Here is a 25,539-nt window from a genome sequence, read left to right as displayed (position 1 = left end):
CCGTCCTCCCCATCTGTCAACATAAAACCACTGCCGTCCCACCCATCTATCTACATAAAACCAGTCCTGTCCTCTCCATCTCTCTACATAAAACCAGTGCCACCCTACCCATCTATATACATAATACCAGTGCCGTACTCTCCATTTCTCTAATAAAACCAGTACCTTCCTCCCCATCTGTTTGCATAAAACTAGTGTCGTCCTCCCCATCTATCTAGATAAAACCACTGCCGTCGTACCCAACGAACTAGATAAAACCAGTGCCATCCTCCCCATGTAACTACATAATACCAGTGCCGTCCTCTCCATCTCTCTACATAAAACCAGTGCCATCTTCCTCATCTATTTACATAAGACCATTGCCGTCTTACCCATCTATGTACATAAAACCAGTGCCGTGCTACTGATCTATCAACATAAAACCAGTGCCATCCACCCCGTCTCTCTAAATAAAACCAGTGCTGTCCTCTCCATCTCTCCACATAAAACCAGTGTCGTCCTACCCATCTATCTACATAAAACCAGTGTCATCCTACCCATCTAACTACATAAAACCAGTGCCACCCTACCCATCTATATACATAATACCAGTGCCGTACTCTCCATCTCTCTCATAAAACCAGTGCCGTTTTACCCATCTGTCTGCATAAAACCATTGTCGTCCTCCCCATCTCTCTACATAAAACCAGTGCCATCCTCTCCCATCTCTCAACATAAAACCAGTGCCGTTCTACCCATCTATCAACATAAAACCAGTACCGTCCACCCCATCTATCTACATAAAACCAGGGCCCGTCCTCTGCATCTCATTACATAAATCCAGTGCCCGTCCTCCACATCTCTCTACATAAAACCAGTGCCGTCCTCCCCATCTATCTACATAAAACCAGTGCCATCCTACCCATCTATCTACATAAAACCAGTGGCCGTCCTCCCCATCAATCTACAAAAAACCAGTACTCGGCCCACCCATCTATAACATAAAACCAGTGCCATCCTCCCCATTCTATCTACATAAAACCAGTGGCCGTCCTACCCATCTATCTAGAGAAAACCATGTGCCGTCCTCCCATCTATCTACAAAAAAACCAGTGCCATCCTACCCATCTCTCTATATAAAACCAGTGCCGTCCTCTCCATCTCTCTACATAAAACCAGTGCCGTCCTTTCCATCTCTCTACATAAAACCAGTGTTGTCCTCCCAATCTAACTACATAAAACCAGTGCCGTCCTACCCATCTATCTACATAAACCCAGTGCGGGTCCTCCCCTTCTAACTACACAAAACCAGTGCTGTTCTACCCATCTCTCTACATAAAAGCAGTGCCCACCCTACCCATCTATATACATAATACCAGTGCCGTACTCTCCATTTCTCTCATAAAACCAGTACCTTCCTCCCCATCTGTCTGCATAAAACCAGTGTCGTCCTCCCCATCTATCTAGATAAAACCAGTGCCATCCTCCCCATGTATCTACATAATACCAGTGCCGTCCTCTCCATCTCTCTGCATAAAACCAGTGCCATCTTCCTCATCTATTTACATAAGACCATTGCCGTCTTACCCATCTATGTACATAAAATCAGTGCCGTGCTACTGATCCATCAACATAAAACCAGTGCCATCCACCCCATCTCTCTAAATAAAGCCAGTGCCGTCCTGCCCACCCGTCTACATAAAACCAGTGCCATCCTACCCATCTAACTACATAAAGCCTGTGCCGTCCTCCCCAACTAAGTACATAAAACCAGTGTCATCCTCCCCATCTATCTACATAAAACCAGTGCCGTCCTCCCCATCTATCTATATAAAACTAGTGCCATCCTTTCCATCTCTCTACATAATACCAGTGCCGTCCTCCCCATCTAACTACATAAAACAAGTGCCGTCCTCCCCATCTGTCTCCGTAAACGCAGTGTCATCCTCCCCATCGCTCTACATAAAACCACTGCCGTCCTCCTCATCTATCTACATAAGACCAGTGCTGTCTTTCCCCATCTATCTACTTAAAAGCAGTGCCGTACTCCCCATCTAACTACATAAAACAAGTGCTGTCCTACCATATATCTACATAAAAGCAGTGCCGTCCTACCCATCTATCTGCATAAAACCAGTGCCGTGCTACTGATCCATCAACATAAAACCAGTGCCATCCACCCCATCTCTCTAAATAAAATCAGTGCCGTCCTACCCAACCGTCTACATAAAACCAGTGCCATCCTACCCATCTAACTACATAAAATCAGTGCCGTCCTCTCCATCTCTCTACATAAAACCAGTGCCGACCTTTCCATCTATCTACACAAAACCACTGTTGTCCTCCCATCTACCTATATAAAAACAGTGCCGTCCTCTCTATCTCTCTACATAAAACCAGTGCCATCCTACCCATCTAACTACATAAAACCAGTGCCGTCCTCCCCATCTGTCTGCATAAAACCAGTGCCGTCCTTTCCATCTCTCTACATATAACGAATGTTGTCCTCCCCATCTACCTATATAAAACCAGTGCCATCCACCCCATCTCTCTAAATAAAACCAGTGCTGTCCTCTCCATCTCTCTACATAAAACCAGTGTCGTCCTACCCATCTATCTACATAAAACCAGTGTCATCCTACCCATCTAACTACATAAAACCAGTGCCACCCTACCCATCTATATACATAATACCAGTGCCGTACTCTCCATCTCTCTCATAAAACCAGTGCCGTTTTCCCCCATCTGTCTGCATAAAACCATTGTCGTCTCCCCATCTCTCTACATAAAACCAGTGCCATCCTCTCCATCTCTCTACATAAAGCCAGTGCCGTTCTACCCATCTATCAACATAAAACCAGTACCGTCCACCCATCTATCTACATAAAACCAGTGCCCGTCCTCCCATCTATCTACATAAAACCAGTGCCATCCTACCCATCTATCTACATAAAACCAGTGCCGTCCTCCCCATCAATCTACAAAAAACCAGTGCCATCCTACCCATCTATCTACATAAAACCAGTGCCGTCCTCCCCATCAGTCTACAAAAAACCAGTACTGCCCACCCATCTATCTACATAAAACCAGTGCCATCCTCCCCATCTATCTACATAATACCAGTGCCGTCCTACCCATCTATCTAGAGAAAACCAGTGCCGTCCTCCCCATCTATCTACAAAAAAACCAGTGCCATCCTACCCATCTCTCTATATAAAACCAGTGCCGTCCTCTCCATCTCTCTACATAAAACCAGTGCCGTCCTCACCATCTATCTACATAAAACCAGTGCCGTCCTACCCATCTATCTACATAAAACCAGTGCCGTCCTCTCCTTCTAACTACACAAAACCAGTGCTGTTCTACCCATCTCTCTACATAAAACCAGTGCCATCCTCCCATGTCTCTACATAAAACCAGTGCCATCCTCCCCATGTCTCTACATAAAACCAGTGCCGTCCTCTCCATCTCTCTACATTAAACTAGTGCCGTCCTCTCCATCTCTCTAAATAAAGCCAGTGCCGTCCTACCCACCCGTCTACATAAAACCAGTGCCATCCTACCCATCTAACTACATAAAGCCTGTGCCGTCCTCCCCAACTAAGTACATAAAACCAGTGTCATCCTCCCCATCTATCTACATAAAACCAGTGCCGTCCTCCCCATCTATCTATATAAAACTAGTGCCATCCTTTCCATCTCTCTACATAATACCAGTGCCGTCCTCCCCATCTAACTACATAAAACAAGTGCCGTCCTCCCCCCTCTGTCTCCGTAAACGCAGTGTCATCCTCGTCATCGCTCTACATAAAACCACTGCCGTCCTCCTCATCTATCTACATAAGACCAGTGCTGTCTTTCCCATCTATCTACTTAAAAGCAGTGCCGTACTCCCCATCTAACTACATAAAACAAGTGCTGTCCTACCCATATATCTACATAAAAGCAGTGCCGTCCTACCCATCTATCTGCATAAAACCAGTGCCGTGCTACTGATCCATCAACATAAAACCAGTGCCATCCACCCCATCTCTCTAAATAAAATCAGTGCCGTCCTACCCAACCGTCTACATAAAACCAGTGCCGTCCTCCCCATCTGTCTGCATAAAACCAGTGCCGTCCTTTCCATCTCTCTACATATAACGAATGTTGTCCTCCCCATCTACCTATATAAAACCAGTGCCATCCACCCCATCTCTCTAAATAAAACCAGTGCTGTCCTCTCCATCTCTCTACATAAAACCAGTGTCGTCCTACCCATCTATCTACATAAAACCAGTGTCATCCTACCCATCTAACTACACAAAACCAGTGCCACCCTACCCATCTATATACATAATACCAGTGCCGTACTCTCCATCTCTCTCATAAAACCAGTGCCGTTTTCCCCATCTGTCTGCATAAAACCATTGTCGTCCTCCCCATCTCTCTACATAAAACCAGTGCCATCCTCTCCATCTCTCTACATAAAGCCAGTGCCGTTCTACCCATCTATCAACATAAAACCAGTACCGTCCACCCCATCTATCTACATAAAACCAGTGCCGTCCTCCCCATCTATCTACATAAAAACAGTGCCATCCTACCCATCTATCTACATAAAACCAGTGCCATCCTACCCATCTATCTACATAAAACCAGTGCCGTCCTCCCCATCAATCTACAAAAAACCAGTGCCATCCTACCCATCTATCTACATAAAACCAGTGCCGTCCTCCCCATCAGTCTACAAAAAACCAGTACTGCCCACCCATCTATCTACATAAAACCAGTGCCATCCTCCCCATCTATCTACATAATACCAGTGCCGTCCTACCCATCTATCTAGAGAAAACCAGTGCCGTCCTCCCCATCTATCTACAAAAAAACCAGTGCCATCCTACCCATCTCTCTATATAAAACCAGTGCCGTCCTCTCCATCTCTCTACATAAAACCAGTGCCGTCCTCACCATCTATCTACATAAAACCAGTGCCGTCCTACCCATCTATCTACATAAAACCAGTGCCGTCCTCTCCTTCTAACTACACAAAACCAGTGCTGTTCTACCCTTCTCTCTACATAAAACCAGTGCCATCCTCCCCATGTCTCTACATAAAACCAGTGCCGTCCTCTCCATCTCTCTACATAAAACTAGTTGCCCGTCCTCTCCATCTCTCTACATAAAACCAGTGCCGTCCTACCCACCCGTCTACATAAAACCAGTGCCATCCTACACATCTAACTACATAAAGCCTGTGCCGTCCTCCCCAACTAAGTACATAAAACCAGTGTCATCCTCCCCATCTATCTACATAAAACCAGTGTCGTCCTACCCATCTATCTACATAAAACCAGTGTCATCCTACCCATCTATATACATAATACCAGTGCCGTACTCTCCATCTCTCTCATAAAACCAGTGCCGTTTTCCCCATCTGTCTGCATAAAACCATTGTCGTCCTCCCCATCTCTCTACATAAAACCAGTGCCATCCTCTCCATCTCTCTACATAAAGCCAGTGCCGTTCTACCCATCTATCAACATAAAACCAGTACCGTCCACCCCATCTATCTACATAAAACCAGTGCCGTCCTCCCCATCTATCTACATAAAAACAGTGCTATCCTACCCATCTATCTACATAAAACCAGTGCCGTCCTCCCCATCAGTCTACAAAAAACCAGTACTGCCCACCCATCTATCGACATAAAACCAGTGCCATCCTCCCCATCTATCTACATAAAACCAGTGTCGTCCTACCCATCTATCTACATAAAACCAGTGTCATCCTACCCATCTATATACATAATACCAGTGCCGTACTCTCCATCTCTCTCATAAAACCAGTGCCGTTTTCCCCATCTGTCTGCATAAAACCATTGTCGTCCTCCCCATCTCTCTACATAAAACCAGTGCCATCCTCTCCATCTCTCTACATAAAGCCAGTGCCGTTCTACCCATCTATCAACATAAAACCAGTACCGTCCACCCCATCTATCTACATAAAACCAGTGCCGTCCTCCCCATCTATCTACATAAAAACAGTGCTATCCTACCCATCTATCTACATAAAACCAGTGCCATCCTCCCCATCTATCTACATAATACCAGTGCCGTCCTACCCATCTATCTAGAGAAAACCAGTGCCGTCCTCCCCATCTATCTACAAAAAAACCAGTGCCATCCTACCCATCTCTCTATATAAAACCAGTGCCGTCCTCTCCATCTCTCTACATAAAACCAGTGCCGTCCTCACCATCTATCTACATAAAACCAGTGCCGTCCTACCCATCTATCTACATAAAACCAGTGCCGTCCTCTCCTTCTAACTACACAAAACCAGTGCTGTTCTACCCATCTCTCTACATAAAACCAGTGCCATCCTCCCCATGTCTCTACATAAAACCAGTGCCATCCTCCCCATGTCTCTACATAAAACCAGTGTCGTCCTCTCCATCTCTCTACATTAAACTAGTGCCGTCCTCTCCATCTCTCTAAATAAAGCCAGTGCCGTCCTACCCAACTAAGTACATAAAACCAGTGTCATCCTCCCCATCTATCTACATAAAACCAGTGCCGTCCTCCCCATCTATCTATATAAAACTAGTGCCATCCTTTCCATCTCTCTACATAATACCAGTGCCGTCCTCCCCATCTAACTACATAAAACAAGTGCCGTCCTCCCCCTCTGTCTCCGTAAACGCAGTGTCATCCTCGTCATCGCTCTACATAAAACCACTGCCGTCCTCCTCATCTATCTACATAAGACCAGTGCTGTCTTTCCCATCTATCTACTTAAAAGCAGTGCCGTACTCCCCATCTAACTACATAAAACAAGTGCTGTCCTACCCATATATCTACATAAAAGCAGTGCCGTCCTACCCATCTATCTGCATAAAACCAGTGCCGTGCTACTGATCCATCAACATAAAACCAGTGCCATCCACCCCATCTCTCTAAATAAAATCAGTGCCGTCCTACCCAACCGTCTACATAAAACCAGTGCCGTCCTCCCCATCTGTCTGCATAAAACCAGTGCCGTCCTTTCCATCTCTCTACATATAACGAATGTTGTCCTCCCCATCTACCTATATAAAACCAGTGCCATCCACCCCATCTCTCTAAATAAAACCAGTGCTGTCCTCTCCATCTCTCTACATAAAACCAGTGTCGTCCTACCCATCTATCTACATAAAACCAGTGTCATCCTACCCATCTAACTACACAAAACCAGTGCCACCCTACCCATCTATATACATAATACCAGTGCCGTACTCTCCATCTCTCTCATAAAACCAGTGCCGTTTTCCCCATCTGTCTGCATAAAACCATTGTCGTCCTCCCCATCTCTCTACATAAAATCAGTGCCATCCTCTCCAACTCTCTACATAAAGCCAGTGCCGTTCTACCCATCTATCAACATAAAACCAGTACCGTCCACCCCATCTATCTACATAAAACCAGTGCCGTCCTCCCCATCTATCTACATAAAAACAGTGCCATCCTACCCATCTATCTACATAAAACCAGTGCCATCCTACCCATCTATCTACATAAAACCAGTGCCGTCCTCCCCATCAATCTACAAAAAACCAGTGCCATCCTACCCATCTATCTACATAAAACCAGTGCCGTCCTCCCCATCAGTCTACAAAAAACCAGTACTGCCCACCCATCTATCTACATAAAACCAGTGCCATCCTCCCCATCTATCTACATAATACCAGTGCCGTCCTACCCATCTATCTAGAGAAAACCAGTGCCGTCCTCCCCATCTATCTACAAAAAAACCAGTGCCATCCTACCCATCTCTCTATATAAAACCAGTGCCGTCCTCTCCATCTCTCTACATAAAACCAGTGCCGTCCTCACCATCTATCTACATAAAACCAGTGCCGTCCTACCCATCTATCTACATAAAACCAGTGCCGTCCTCTCCTTCTAACTACACAAAACCAGTGCTGTTCTACCCTTCTCTCTACATAAAACCAGTGCCATCCTCCCCATGTCTCTACATAAAACCAGTGCCGTCCTCTCCATCTCTCTACATAAAACTAGTGCCGTCCTCTCCATCTCTCTACATAAAACCAGTGCCGTCCTACCCACCCGTCTACATAAAACCAGTGCCATCCTACCCATCTAACTACATAAAGCCTGTGCCGTCCTCCCCAACTAAGTACATAAAACCAGTGTCATCCTCCCCATCTATCTACATAAAACCAGTGCCGTCCTCCCCATCTATCTATATAAAACTAGTGCCATCCTTTCCATCTCTCTACATAATACCAGTGCCGTCCTCCCCATCTAACTACATAAAACAAGTGCCGTCCTCCCCATCTGTCTCCGTAAACGCAGTGTCGTTCTCCCCATCGCTCCACATAAAACCACTGCCGTCCTCCCCATCTATCTACATAAGACCAGTGCTGTCTTTCCCATCTATCTACTTAAAAGCAGTGCCGTACTCCCCATCTAACTATATAAAACAAGTGCTGTCCTACCCATATATCTACATAAAACCAGTGCCGTCCTACCCATCTATCTACATAAAACCAGTGCCGTGCTACTGATCCATCAACATAAAACCAGTGCCATCCACCCCATCTCTCTAAATAAAATCAGTGCCGTCCTACCCAACCGTCTACATAAAACCAGTGCCATCCTACCCATCTAACTACATAAAATCAGTGCCGTCCTCTCCATCTCTCTACATAAAACCAGTGCCGACCTTTCCATCTATCTACACAAAACCACTGTTGTCCTCCCCATCTACCTATATAAAACCAGTGCCGTCTTCTCTATCTCTCTACATAAAACCAGTGCCATCCTACCCATCTAACTACATAAAACCAGTGCCGTCCTCCCCATCTGTCTGCATAAAACCAGTGCCGTCCTTTCCATCTCTCTACATATAACGAATGTTGTCCTCCCCATCTACCTATATAAAACCAGTGCCATCCACCCCATCTCTCTAAATAAAACCAGTGTCGTCCTACCCATCTATCTACATAAAACCAGTGTCATCCTACCCATCTATATACATAATACCAGTGCCGTACTCTCCATCTCTCTCATAAAACCAGTGCCGTTTTCCCCATCTGTCTGCATAAAACCATTGTCGTCCACCCCATCTCTCTACATAAAACCAGTGCCATCCTCTCCATCTCTCTACATAAAGCCAGTGCCGTTCTACCCATCTATCAACATAAAACCAGTACCGTCCACCCCATCTATCTACATAAAACCAGTGCCGTCCTCCCCATCTATCTACATAAAAACAGTGCTATCCTACCCATCTATCTACATAAAACCAGTGCCGTCCTCCCCATCAGTCTACAAAAAACCAGTACTGCCCACCCATCTATCTACATAAAACCAGTGCCATCCTCCCCATCTATCTACATAAAACCAGTGTCGTCCTACCCATCTATCTACATAAAACCAGTGTCATCCTACCCATCTATATACATAATACCAGTGCCGTACTCTCCATCTCTCTCATAAAACCAGTGCCGTTTTCCCCATCTGTCTGCATAAAACCATTGTCGTCCTCCCCATCTCTCTACATAAAACCAGTGCCATCCTCTCCATCTCTCTACATAAAGCCAGTGCCGTTCTACCCATCTATCAACATAAAACCAGTACCGTCCACCCCATCTATCTACATAAAACCAGTGCCGTCCTCCCCATCTATCTACATAAAAACAGTGCTATCCTACCCATCTATCTACATAAAACCAGTGCCGTCCTCCCCATCAGTCTACAAAAAACCAGTACTGCCCACCCATCTATCTACATAAAACCAGTGCCATCCTCCCCATCTATCTACATAATACCAGTGCCGTCCTACCCATCTATCTAGAGAAAACCAGTGCCGTCCTCCCCATCTATCTACAAAAAAACCAGTGCCACCCTACCCATCTCTCTATATAAAACCAGTGCCGTCCTCTCCATCTCTCTACATAAAACCAGTGCCGTCCTCACCATCTATCTACATAAAACCAGTGCCGTCCTACCCATCTATCTACATAAAACCAGTGCCGTCCTCTCCTTCTAACTACACAAAACCAGTGCTGTTCTACCCTTCTCTCTACATAAAACCAGTGCCATCCTCCCCATGTCTCTACATAAAACCAGTGCCGTCCTCTCCATCTCTCTACATAAAACTAGTGCCGTCCTCTCCATCTCTCTACATAAAACCAGTGCCGTCCTACCCACCCGTCTACATAAAACCAGTGCCATCCTACCCATCTAACTACATAAAGCCTGTGCCGTCCTCCCCAACTAAGTACATAAAACCAGTGTCATCCTCCCCATCTATCTACATAAAACCAGTGCCGTCCTCCCCATCTATCTATATAAAACTAGTGCCATCCTTTCCATCTCTCTACATAATACCAGTGCCGTCCTCCCCATCTAACTACATAAAACAAGTGCCGTCCTCCCCATCTGTCTCCGTAAACGCAGTGTCGTTCTCCCCATCGCTCCACATAAAACCACTGCCGTCCTCCCCATCTATCTACATAAGACCAGTGCTGTCTTTCCCATCTATCTACTTAAAAGCAGTGCCGTACTCCCCATCTAACTACATAAAACAAGTGCTGTCCTACCCATATATCTACATAAAACCAGTGCCGTCCTACCCATCTATCTACATAAAACCAGTGCCGTGCTACTGATCCATCAACATAAAACCAGTGCCATCCACCCCTTCTCTCTAAATAAAATCAGTGCCGTCCTACCCAACCGTCTACATAAAACCAGTGCCATCCTACCCATCTAACTACATAAAATCAGTGCCGTCCTCTCCATCTCTCTACATAAAACCAGTGCCGACCTTTCCATCTATCTACACAAAACCACTGTTGTCCTCCGCATCTACCTATATAAAACCAGTGCCGTCCTCTCTATCTCTCTACATAAAACCAGTGCCATCCTACCCATCTAACTACATAAAACCAGTGCCGTCCTCCCCATCTGTCTGCATAAAACCAGTGCCGTCCTTTCCATCTCTCTACATATAACGAATGTTGTCCTCCCCATCTACCTATATAAAACCAGTGCCATCCACCCCATCTCTCTAAATAAAACCAGTGCTGTCCTCTCCATCTCTCTACATAAAACCAGTGTCGTCCTACCCATCTATCTACATAAAACCAGTGTCATCCTACCCATCTAACTACATAAAACCAGTGCCACCCTACCCATCTATATACATAATACCAGTGCCGTACTCTCCATCTCTCTCATAAAACCAGTGCCGTTTTCCCCATCTGTCTGCATAAAACCATTGTCGTCCTCCCCATCTCTCTACATAAAACCAGTGCCATCCTCTCCATCTCTCTACATAAAACCAGTGCCGTTCTACCCATCTATCAACATAAAACCAGTACTGTCCACCCCATCTATCTACATAAAACCAGTGCCGTCCTCCCCATCTATCTACATAAAACCTGTGCCATCCTACCCATCTATCTACATAAAACCAGTGCCGTCCTCCCCATCAATCTACAAAAAACCAGTGCCATCCTACCCATCTATCTACATAAAACCAGTGCCGTCCTCCCCATCAGTCTACAAAAAACCAGTACTGCCCACACATCTATCTACATAAAACCAGTGCCATCCTCCCCATCTATCTACATAATACCAGTGCCGTCCTACCGATCTATCTAGAGAAAACCAGTGCCGTCCTCCCCATCTATCTACAAAAAAACCAGTGCCATCCTACCCATCTCTCTATATAAAACCAGTGCCGTCCTCTCCATCTCTCTACATAAAACCAGTGCCGTCCTCACCATCTATCTACATAAAACCAGTGCCGTCCTACCCATCTATCTATATAAAACTAGTGCCATCCTTTCCATCTCTCTACATAATACCAGTGCCGTCCTCCCCATCTAACTACATAAAACAAGTGCCGTCCTCCCCATCTGTCTCCGTAAACGCAGTGTCGTCCTCCCCATCGCTCTACATAAAACCACTGCCGTCCTCCCCATCTATCTACATAAGACCAGTGCTGTCTTTCCCATCTATCTACTTAAAAGCAGTGCCGTACTCCCTATCTAACTACATAAAACAAGTGCTGTCCTACCCATATATCTACATAAAACCAGTGCCGTCCTACCCATCTATCTACATAAAACCAGTGCCGTGCTACTGATCCATCAACATAAAACCAGTGCCATCCACCCCTTCTCTCTAAATAAAATCAGTGCCGTCCTACCCAACTGTCTACATAAGACCAGTGCCATCCTACCCATCTAACTACATAAAATCAGTGCCATCCTCTCCATCTCTCTACATAAAACCAGTGCCGACCTTTCCATCTATCTACACAAAACCACTGTTGTCCTCCACATCTACCTATATAAAAGCACTGCCGTCCTCTCTATCTCTCTACATAAAACCAGTGTCATCCTACCCATCTAACCACATAAAACCAGTGCCGTCCTCCCCATCTGTCTGCATAAAACCAGTGCCGTCCTTTCCATCTCTCTACATATAACGAGTGTTGTCCTCCCCATCTACCTATATAAAACCAGTGCCATCCTTTCCATCTCTCTACATAATACCAGTGCCGTACTCCCCATCTAACTACATAAAACAAGTGCTGTCCTACCCATATATCTACATAAAACCAGTGCCGTCCTCTCTATCTCTCTACATAAAAACAGTGCCGTCCTACCCATCTATCTACATAAAACCAGTGTCGTCCACCCCATCTGTCTACATAAAACCAGTGCCGTGCTACCCATCTATCTACATAAAACCAGTGCCGTGCTACTGATCCATCAACATAAAACCAGTGCCATCCACCCCATCTCTCTAAATAAAATCAGTGCCGTCCTACCCAACCGTCTACATAAAACCAGTGCCATCCTACCCATCTAACTACATAAAATCAGTGCCGTCCTCTCCATCTCTCTACATAAAACCAGTGCCGACCTTTCCATCTATCTACACAAAACCACTGTTGTCCTCCCCATCTACCTATATAAAAGCAGTGCCGTCCTCTCTATCTCTCTACATAAAACCAGTGCCATCCTACCCATCTAACCACATAAAACCAGTGCCGTCCTCCCCATCTGTCTGCATAAAACCAGTGCCGTCCTTTCCATCTCTCTACATATAACGAGTGTTGTCCTCCCCATCTACCTATATAAAACCAGTGCCATCCTTTCCATCTCTCTACATAATACCAGTGCCGTACTCCCCATCTAACTACATAAAACAAGTGCTGTCCTACCCATATATCTACATAAAACCAGTGCCGTCCTCTCTATCTCTCTACATAAAAACAGTGCCGTCCTACCCATCTATCTACATAAAACCAGTGTCGTCCACCCCATCTGTCTACATAAAACCAGGGCCGTCCTCCCCATCTGTCAACATAAAACCACTGCCGTCCCACCCATCTATCTACATAAAACCAGTCCTGTCCTCTCCATCTCTCTACATAAAACCAGTGCCACCCTACCCATCTATATACATAATACCAGTGCCGTACTCTCCATTTCTCTCATAAAACCAGTACCTTCCTCCCCATCTGTCTGCATAAAACTAGTGTCGTCCTCCCCATCTATCTAGATAAAACCACTGCCGTCGTACCCAACGAACTAGATAAAACCAGTGCCATCCTCCCCATGTAACTACATAATACCAGTGCCGTCCTCTCCATCTCTCTACATAAAACCAGTGCCATCTTCCTCATCTATTTACATAAGACCATTGCCGTCTTACCCATCTATGTACATAAAACCAGTGCCGTGCTACTGATCCATCAACATAAAACCAGTGCCATCCACCCCATCTCTCTAAATAAAACCAGTGCTGTCCTCTCCATCTCTCCACATAAAACCAGTGTCGTCCTGCCCATCTATCTACATAAAACCAGTGCCGTCCTACCCATCTATCTACATAAAACCAGTGCCGTCCTCTCCTTCTAACTACACAAAACCAGTGCTGTTCTACCCTTCTCTCTACATAAAACCAGTGCCATCCTCCCCATGTCTCTACATAAAACCAGTGCCGTCCTCTCCATCTCTCTACATAAAACTAGTGCCGTCCTCTCCATCTCTCTACATAAAACCAGTGCCGTCCTACCCACCCGTCTACATAAAACCAGTGCCATCCTACCCATCTAACTACATAAAGCCTGTGCCGTCCTCCCCAACTAAGTACATAAAACCAGTGTCATCCTCCCCATCTATCTACATAAAACCAGTGCCGTCCTACCCATCTATCTATATAAAACTAGTGCCATCCTTTCCATCTCTCTACATAATACCAGTGCCGTCCTCCCCATCTAACTACATAAAACAAGTGCCGTCCTCCCCATCTGTCTCCGTAAACGCAGTGTCGTCCTCCCCATCGCTCCACATAAAACCACTGCCGTCCTCCCCATCTATCTACATAAGACCAGTGCTGTCTTTCCCATCTATCTACTTAAAAGCAGTGCCGTACTCCCCATCTAACTACATAAAACAAGTGCTGTCCTACCCATATATCTACATAAAACCAGTGCCGTCCTACCCATCTATCTACATAAAACCAGTGCCGTGCTACTGATCCATCAACATAAAACCAGTGCCATCCACCCCATCTCTCTAAATAAAATCAGTGCTGTCCTACCCATATATCTACATAAAACCAGTGCCGTCCTACCCATCTATCTACATAAAACCAGTGCCGTGCTACTGATCCATCAACATAAAACCAGTGCCATCCACCCCATCTCTCTAAATAAAATCAGTGCCGTCCTACCCAACCGTCTACATAAAACCAGTGCCATCCTACCCATCTAACTACATAAAATCAGTGCCGTCCTCTCCATCTCTCTACATAAAACCAGTGCCGACCTTTCCATCTATCTACACAAAACCACTGTTGTCCTCCCCATCTACCTATATAAAACCAGTGCCGTCCTCTCTATCTCTCTACATAAAACCAGTGCTATCCTACCCATCTAACTACATAAAACCAGTGCCGTCCTCCCCATCTGTCTGCATAAAACCAGTGCCGTCCTTTCCATCTCTCTACATATAACGAATGTTGTCCTCCCCATCTACCTATATAAAACCAGTGCCATCCACCCCATCTCTCTAAATAAAACCAGTGCTGTCCTCTCCATCTCTCTACATAAAACCAGTGTCGTCCTACCCATCTATCTACATAAAACCAGTGTCATCCTACCCATCTAACTACATAAAACCAGTGCCACCCTACCCATCTATATACATAATACCAGTGCCGTACTCTCCATCTCTCTCATAAAACCAGTGCCGTTTTCCCCATCTGTCTGCATAAAACCATTGTCGTCCTCCCCATCTCTCTACATAAAACCAGTGCCATCCTCTCCATCTCTCTACATAAAACCAGTGCCGTTCTACCCATCTATCAACATAAAACCAGTACCGTCCACCCCATCTATCTACATAAAACCAGTGCCGTCCTCCCCATCTATCTACATAAAACCTGTGCCATCCTACCCATCTATCTACATAAAACCAGTGCCGTCCTCCCCATCAATCTACAAAAAACCAGTGCCATCCTACCCATCTATCTACATAAAACCAGTGCCGTCCTCCCCATCAGTCTACAAAAAACCAGTACTGCCCACCCATCTATCTACATAAAACCAGTGCCATCCTCCCCATCTATCTACATAATACCAGTGCCGTCCTACCCATCTATCTAGAGAAAACCAGTGCCGTCCTCCCCATCTATCTACAAAAAAACCAGTGCCATCCTACCCATCTCTCTATATAAAACCAGTGCCGTCCTCTCCATCTCTCTACATAAAACCAGTGCCGTCCTCACCATCTATCTACATAAAACCAGTGCCGTCCTACCCATCTATCTATATAAAACTAGTGCCATCCTTTCCATCTCTCTACATAATACCAGTGCCGTCCTCCCCATCTAACTACATAAAACAAGTGCCGTCCTCCCCATCTGTCTCCGTAAACGCAGTGTCGTCCTCCCCATCGCTCTACATAAAACCACTGCCGTCCTCCCCATCTATCTACATAAGACCAGTGCTGTCTTTCCCATCTATCTACTTAAAAGCAGTGCCGTACTCCCCATCTAACTACATAAAACAAGTGCTGTCCTACCCATATATCTACATAAAACCAGTGCCATCCTACCCATCTATCTACATAAAACCAGTGCCGTGCTACTGATCCATCAACATAAAACCAGTGCCATCCACCCCTTCTCTCTAAATAAAATCAGTGCCGTCCTACCCAACTGTCTACATAAGACCAGTGCCATACTACCCATCTAACTACATAAAATCAGTGCCATCCTCTCCATCTCTCTACATAAAACCAGTGCCGACCTTTCCATCTATCTACACAAAACCACTGTTGTCCTCCACATCTACCTATATAAAAGCACTGCCGTCCTCTCTATCTCTCTACATAAAACCAGTGTCATCCTACCCATCTAACCACATAAAACCAGTGCCGTCCTCCCCATCTGTCTGCATAAAACCAGTGCCGTCCTTTCCATCTCTCTACATATAACGAGTGTTGTCCTCCCCATCTACCTATATAAAACCAGTGCCATCCTTTCCATCTCTCTACATAATACCAGTGCCGTACTCCCCATCTAACTACATAAAACAAGTGCTGTCCTACCCATATATCTACATAAAACCAGTGCCGTCCTCTCTATCTCTCTACATAAAAACAGTGCCGTCCTACCCATCTATCTACATAAAACCAGTGTCGTCCACCCCATCTGTCTACATAAAACCAGTGCCGTGCTACCCATCTATCTACATAAAACCAGTGCCGTGCTACTGATCCATCAACATAAAACCAGTGCCATCCACCCCATCTCTCTAAATAAAATCAGTGCCGTCCTACCCAACCGTCTACATAAAACCAGTGCCATCCTACCCATCTAACTACATAAAATCAGTGCCGTCCTCTCCATCTCTCTACATAAAACCAGTGCCGACCTTTCCATCTATCTACACAAAACCACTGTTGTCCTCCCCATCTACCTATATAAAAGCAGTGCCGTCCTCTCTATCTCTCTACATAAAACCAGTGCCATCCTACCCATCTAACCACATAAAACCAGTGCCGTCCTCCCCATCTGTCTGCATAAAACCAGTGCCGTCCTTTCCATCTCTCTACATATAACGAGTGTTGTCCTCCCCATCTACCTATATAAAACCAGTGCCATCCTTTCCATCTCTCTACATAATACCAGTGCCGTACTCCCCATCTAACTACATAAAACAAGTGCTGTCCTACCCATATATCCACATAAAACCAGTGCCGTCCTCTCTATCTCTCTACATAAAAACAGTGCCGTCCTACCCATCTATCTACATAAAACCAGTGTCGTCCACCCCATCTGTCTACATAAAACCAGGGCCGTCCTCCCCATCTGTCAACATAAAACCACTGCCGTCCCACCCATCTATCTACATAAAACCAGTCCTGTCCTCTCCATCTCTCTACATAAAACCAGTGCCACCCTACCCATCTATATACATAATACCAGTGCCGTACTCTCCATTTCTCTCATAAAACCAGTACCTTCCTCCCCATCTGTCTGCATAAAACTAGTGTCGTCCTCCCCATCTATCTAGATAAAACCACTGCCGTCGTACCCAACGAACTAGATAAAACCAGTGCCATCCTCCCCATGTAACTACATAATACCAGTGACGTCCTCTCCATCTCTCTACATAAAACCAGTGCCATCTTCCTCATCTATTTACATAAGACCATTGCCGTCTTACCCATTTATGTACATAAAACCAGTGCCGTGCTACTGATCCATCAACATAAAACCAGTGCCATCCACCTCATCTCTCTAAATAAAACCAGTGCTGTCCTCTCCATCTCTCCACATAAAACCAGTGTCGTCCTACCCATCTATCTACATAAAACCAGTGTCATCCTACCCATCTAACTACATAAAACCAGTGCCGTCCTACCCATCTATCTACATAAAACCAGTGCCGTCCTACCCATCCATCTACATAAACCCAGTGCCGTCCTCCCCTTCTAACTACACAAAACCAGTGCTGTTCTACCCATCTCTCTACATAAACGCAGTGCCGTCCTCCCCATCTATCTACATAAAACCAGTCCTGTCCTCTGCATCTCTCTACATAAAACAAGTGCCACCCTACCCATCTATATACATAATACCAGTGCCGTACTCTCCATCTCTCTCATAAAACCAGTACCGTCCTCCCCATCTGTCTGCATAAAACTAGTGTCGTCCTCCCCATCTATCTAGATAAAACCACTGCCGTCGTACCCAACGAACTAGATAAAACCAGTGCCATCCTCCCCATGTAACTACATAATACCAGTGCCGTCCTCTCCATCTCTCTGCATAAAACCAGTGCCATCTTCCTCATCTATTTACATAAGACCATTGCCGTCTTACCCATCTATGTACATAAAACCAGTGCCGTGCTACTGATCCATCAACATAAAACCAGTGCCATCCACCCCATCTCTCTAAATAAAGCCAGTGCCGTCCTACCCACCCGTCTACATAAAACCAGTGCCATCCTACCCATCTAACTACATAAAGCCTGTGCCGTCCTCCCCAACTAAGTACATAAAACCAGTGTCATCCTCCCCATCTATCTACATAAAACCAGTGCCGTCCTCCCCATCTATCTATATAAAACTAGTGCCATCCTTTCCATCTCTCTACATAATACCAGTGCCGTCCTCCCCATCTAACTACATAAAACAAGTGCCGTCCTCCCCATGTGTCTCCGTAAACGCAGTGTCATCCTCCCCATCGCTCTACATAAAACCACTGCCGTCCTCCTCATCTATCTACATAAGACCAGTGCTGTCTTTCCCATCTATCTACTTAAAAGCAGTGCCGTACTCCCCATCTAACTACATAAAACAAGTGCCGTCCTCCCCATCTGTCTCCGTAAACGCAGTGTCATCCTCCCCATCGCTCTACATAAAACCACTGCCGTCCTCCTCATCTATCTACATAAGACCAGTGCTGTCTTTCCCATCTATCTACTTAAAAGCAGTGCCGTACTCCCCATCTAACTACATAAAACAAGTGCTGTCCTACCCATATATCTGCATAAAACCAGTGCCGTCCTACCCATCTATCTACATAAAACCAGTGCCGTGCTACTGATCCATCAACATAAAACCAGTGCCATCCACCCCATTTCTCTAAATAAAATCAGTGCCGTCCTACCCAACCGTCTACATAAAACCAGTGCCATCCTACCCATCTAACTACATAAAATCAGTGCCGTCCTCTCCATCTCTCTACATAAAACCAGTGCCGACCTTTCCATCTATCTACACAAAATCACTGTTGTCCTCCCCATCTACCTATATAAAACCAGTGCCGTCCTCTCTATCTCTCTACATAAAACCAGTGCCATCCTACTCATCTAACTACATAAAACCAGTGCCGTCCTCCCCATCTGTCTGCATAAAACCAGTGCCGTCCTTTCCATCTCTCTACATATAACGAATGTTGTCCTCCCCATCTACCTATATAAAACCAGTGCCATCCACCCCATCTCTCTAAATAAAACCAGTGCTGTCCTCTCCATCTCTCTACATAAAACCAGTGTCGTCCTACCCATCTATCTACATAAAACCAGTGCCGTGCTACTGATCCATCAACATAAAAACAGTGCCATCAACCCCATCTCTCTAAATAAAATCAGTGCCGTCCTACCCAACTGTCTACATAAAACCAGTGCCATCCTACCCATCTAACTACATAAAATCAGTGCCATCCTCTCCATCTCTCTACATAAAACCAGTGCCGACCTTTCCATCTATCTACACAAAACCACTGTTGTCCTCCCCATCTACCTATATAAAACCAGTGCCGTCCTCTCTATCTCTCTACATAAAACCAGTGCCATCCTACCCATCTAACTACATAAAACCAGTGCCGTCCTCTCCTTCTAACTACACAAAACCAGTGCTGTTCTACCCATCTCTCTACATAAAACCAGTGCCGTCCTACCCATCTATCTACATAAAACCAGTGCCGTGCTACTGATCCATCAACATACAACCAGTGCCATCCACCCCATCTCTCTAAATAAAATCAGTGCCGTCCTACCCAACCGTCTACATAAAACCAGTGCCATCCTACCCATCTAACTACATAAAATCAGTGCCGTCCTCTCCATCTCTCTACATAAAACCAGTGCCGACCTTTCCATCTATCTACACAAAACCACTGTTGTCCTCCCCATCTACCTATATAAAACCAGTGCCGTCCTCTCTATCTCTCTACATAAAACCAGTGCCATCCTACCCATCTAACTACATAAAACCAGTGCCGTCCTCCCCATCTGTCTGCATAAAACCAGTGCCGTCCTTTCCATCTCTCTACATATAACGAATGTTGTCCTCCCCATCTACCTATATAAAACCAGTGCCATCCACCCCATCTCTCTAAATAAAACCAGTGCTGTCCTCTCCATCTCTCTACATAAAACCAGTGTCGTCCTACCCATCTATCTACATAAAACCAGTGCCGTGCTACTGATCCATCAACATAAAACCAGTGCCATCAACCCCATCTCTCTAAATAAAATCAGTGCCGTCCTACCCAACTGTCTACATAAAACCAGTGCCATCCTACCCATCTAACTACATAAAATCAGTGCCATCCTCTCCATCTCTCTACATAAAACCAGTGCCGACCTTTCCATCTATCTACACAAAACCACTGTTGTCCTCCCCATCTACCTACATAAAACCAGTGCCGTCCTCTCTATCTCTCTACATAAAACCAGTGCCATCCTACCCATCTAACTACATAAAACCAGTGCCGTCCTCCCCATCTGTCCGCATAAAACCAGTGCCGTCCTTTCCATCTCTCTACATATAATGAGTGTTGTCCTCCCCATCTACCTATATAAAAACAGTGCCATCCTTTCCATCTCTCCACATAATACCAGTGCCGTACTCCCCATCTAACTACATAAAACAAGTGCTGTCCTACCCATATATCTACATAAAACCAGTGCCGTCGTCTCTATCTCTCTACATAAAAACAGTGCCGTCCTACCCATCTATCTACATAAAACCAGTGTCGTCCACCCCATCTGTCTACATAAAACCAGGGCCGTCCTCCCCATCTGTCAACATAAAACCACTGCAGTCCCACCCATCTCTCTACATAAAACCAGTGCCACCCTACCCATCTATATACATAATACCAGTGCTGTACTCTCCATTTCTCTCATAAAACCAGTACCTTCCTCCCCATCTGTTTGCATAAAACTAGTGTCGTCCTCCCCATCTATCTAGATAAAACCACTGCCGTCGTACCCAACGAACTATATAAAACCAGTGCCATCCTCCCCATGTAACTACATAAAATCAGTGCCGTCCTCTCCACCTCTCTACATAAAACCAGTGCCGACCTTTCCATCTATCTACACAAAACCACTGTTGTCCTCCCCATCTACCTATATAAAACCAGTGCCGTCCTCTCTATCTCTCTACATAAAACCAGTGCCATCCTACTCATCTAACTACATAAAACCAGTGCCGTCCTCCCCATCTGTCTGCATAAAACCAGTGCCGTCCTTTCCATCTCTCTACATATAACGAATGTTGTCCTCCCCATCTACCTATATAAAACCAGTGCCATCCACCCCATCTCTCTAAATAAAACCAGTGCTGTCCTCTCCATCTCTCTACATAAAACCAGTGTCGTCCTACCCATCTATCTACATAAAACCAGTGCCGTGCTACTGATCCATCAACATAAAACCAGTGCCATCAACCCCATCTCTCTAAATAAAATCAGTGCCGTCCTACCCAACTGTCTACATAAAACCAGTGCCATCCTACCCATCTAACTACATAAAATCAGTGCCATCCTCTCCATCTCTCTACATAAAACCAGTGCCGACCTTTCCATCTATCTACACAAAACCACTGTTGTCCTCCCCATCTACCTACATAAAACCAGTGCCGTCCTCTCTATCTCTCTACATAAAACCAGTGCCATCCTACCCATCTAACTACATAAAACCAGTGCCGTCCTCCCCATCTGTCCGCATAAAACCAGTGCAGTCCTTTCCATCTCTCCACATATAATGAGTGTTGTCCTCCCCATCTACCTATATAAAAACAGTGCCATCCTTTCCATCTCTCCACATAATACCAGTGCCGTACTCCCCATCTAACTACATAAAACAAGTGCTGTCCTACCCATATATCTACATAAAACCAGTGCCGTCCTCTCTATCTCTCTACATAAAAACAGTGCCGTCCTACCCATCTATCTACATAAAACCAGTGTCGTCCACCCCATCTGTCTACATAAAACCAGGGCCGTCCTCCCCATCTGTCAACATAAAACCACTGCAGTCCCACCCATCTCTCTACATAAAACCAGTGCCACCCTACCCATCTATATACATAATACCAGTGCCGTACTCTCCATTTCTCTCATAAAACCAGTACCTTCCTCCCCATCTGTTTGCATAAAACTAGTGTCGTCCTCCCCATCTATCTAGATAAAACCACTGCCGTCGTACCCAACGAACTAGATAAAACCAGTGCCATCCTCCCCATGTAACTACATAAAATCAGTGCCGTCCTCTCCACCTCTCTACATAAAACCAGTGCCGACCTTTCCATCTATCTACACAAAACCACTGTTGTCCTCCCCATCTACCTATATAAAACCAGTGCCGTCCTCTCTATCTCTCTACATAAAACCAGTGCCATCCTACTCATCTAACTACATAAAACCAGTGCCGTCCTCCCCATCTGTCTGCATAAAACCAGTGCCGTCCTTTCCATCTCTCTACATATAACGAATGTTGTCCTCCCCATCTACCTATATAAAACCAGTGCCATCCACCCCATCTCTCTAAATAAAACCAGTGCTGTCCTCTCCATCTCTCTACATAAAACCAGTGTCGTCCTACCCATCTATCTACATAAAACCAGTGCCGTGCTACTGATCCATCAACATAAAAACAGTGCCATCAACCCCATCTCTCTAAATAAAATCAGTGCCGTCCTACCCAACTGTCTACATAAAACCAGTGCCATCCTACCCATCTAACTACATAAAATCAGTGCCATCCTCTCCATCTCTCTACATAAAACCAGTGCCGACCTTTCCATCTATCTACACAAAACCACTGTTGTCCTCCCCATCTACCTATATAAAACCAGTGCCGTCCTCTCTATCTCTCTACATAAAACCAGTGCCATCCTACCCATCTAACTACATAAAACCAGTGCCGTCCTCTCCTTCTAACTACACAAAACCAGTGCTGTTCTACCCATCTCTCTACATAAAACCAGTGCCATCCTCCCCATGTCTCTACATAAAACCAGTGCCGTCCTCTCCATCTCTCTACATAAAACTAGTGCCGTCCTCTCCATCTCTCTACATAAAACCAGTGCCGTCCTACCCACCCGTCTACATAAAACCAGTGCCATCCTACCCATCTAACTACATAAAGCCTGTGCCGTCCTCCCCAACTAAGTACATAAAACCAGTGTCATCCTCCCCATCTATCTACATAAAACCAGTGCCGTCCTCCCCATCTATCTATATAAAACTAGTGCCATCCTTTCCATCTCTCTACATAATACCAGTGCCGTCCTCCCCATCTAACGACATAAAACAAGTGCCGTCCTCCCCATCTGTCTCCGTAAACGCAGTGTCGTTCTCCCCATCGCTCCACATAAAACCACTGCCGTCCTACCCATATATCTACATAAAACCAGTGCCGTCCTACCCATCTATCTACATAAAATCAGTGCTGTGCTACTGATCCATCAACATAAAACCAGTGCCATCCACCCCATCTCTCTAAATAAAATCAGTGCCGTCCTACCCAACCGTCTACATAAAACCAGTGCCATCCTACCCATCTAACTACATAAAATCAGTGCCGTCCTCTCCATCTCTCTACATAAAACCAGTGCCGACCTTTCCATCTATCTACACAAAACCACTGTTGTCCTCCCCATCTACCTATATAAAACCAGTGCCGTCCTCTCTATCTCTCTACATAAAACCAGTGCCATCCTACCCATCTAACTACATAAAACCAGTGCCGTCCTCCCCATCTGTCTGCATAAAACCAGTGCCGTCCTTTCCATCTCTCTACATATAACGAATGTTGTCCTCCCCATCTACCTATATAAAACCAGTGCCATCCACCCCATCTCTCTAAATAAAACCAGTGCTGTCCTCTCCATCTCTCTACATAAAACCAGTGTCGTCCTACCCATCTATCTACATAAAACCAGTGCCGTGCTACTGATCCATCAACATAAAACCAGTGCCATCAACCCCATCTCTCTAAATAAAATCAGTGCCGTCCTACCCAACTGTCTACATAAAACCAGTGCCATCCTACCCATCTATCTACATAAAATCAGTGCCATCCTCTCCATCTCTCTACATAAAACCAGTGCCGACCTTTCCATCTATCTACACAAAACCACTGTTGTCCTCCCCATCTACCTACATAAAACCAGTGCCGTCCTCTCTATCTCTCTACATAAAACCAGTGCCATCCTACCCATCTAACTACATAAAACCAGTGCCGTCCTCCCCATCTGTCCGCATAAAACCAGTGCCGTCCTTTCCATCTCTCTACATATAATGAGTGTTGTCCTCCCCATCTACCTATATAAAACCAGTGCCATCCTTTCCATCTCTCTACATAATACCAGTGCCGTACTCCCCATCTAACTACATAAAACAAGTGCTGTCCTACCCATATATCTACATAAAACCAGTGCCGTCCTCTCTATCTCTCTACATAAAAACAGTGCCGTCCTACCCATCTATCTACATAAAACCAGTGTCGTCCACCCCATCTGTCTACATAAAACCAGGGCCGTCCTCCCCATCTGTCAACATAAAACCACTGCCGTCCCACCCATCTATCTACATAAAACCAGTCCTGTCCTCTCCATCTCTCTACATAAAACCAGTGCCACCCTACCCATCTATATACATAATACCAGTGCCGTACTCTCCATTTCTCTCATAAAACCAGTACCTTCCTCCCCATCTGTTTGCATAAAACTAGTGTCGTCCTCCCCATCTATCTAGATAAAACCACTGCCGTCGTACCCAACGAACTAGATAAAACCAGTGCCATCCTCCCCATGTAACTACATAATACCAGTGCCGTCCTCTCCATCTCTCTACATAAAACCAGTGCCATCTTCCTCATCTATTTACATAAGACCATTGCCGTCTTACCCATCTATGTACATAAAACCAGTGCCGTGCTACTGATCCATCAACATAAAACCAGTGCCATCCACCCCATCTCTCTAAATAAAACCAGTGCTGTCCTCTCCATCTCTCCACATAAAACCAGTGTCGTCCTACCCATCTATCTACATAAAACCAGTGTCATCCTACCCATCTAACTACATAAAACTAGTGCCACCCTACCCATCTATATACATAATACCCGTGCCGTACTCTCCATCTCTCTCATAAAACCAGTGCCGTTTACCCCATCTGTCTGCATAAAACCATTGTCGTCCTCCCCATCTCTCTACATAAAACCAGTGTCATCCTC

General features: G+C 45.4%; 1 protein-coding gene across 1 annotated transcript in view; it reads left to right on the top strand.

Annotated features, from left to right (window-relative positions):
- Window positions 1-25,539, top strand: part of pappa2 (pappalysin 2) — a 507,671-nt gene that overhangs the window by 122,056 nt on the left and 360,076 nt on the right. The window lies entirely within an intron of this gene.

This window comes from Mobula birostris, chromosome 12, assembly GCF_030028105.1.
Source record: "Mobula birostris isolate sMobBir1 chromosome 12, sMobBir1.hap1, whole genome shotgun sequence".
In the NCBI taxonomy this organism is placed as follows: Eukaryota; Metazoa; Chordata; class Chondrichthyes; order Myliobatiformes; family Myliobatidae; genus Mobula; species Mobula birostris.
This window is presented reverse-complemented; position numbering and strand designations above follow the sequence as displayed.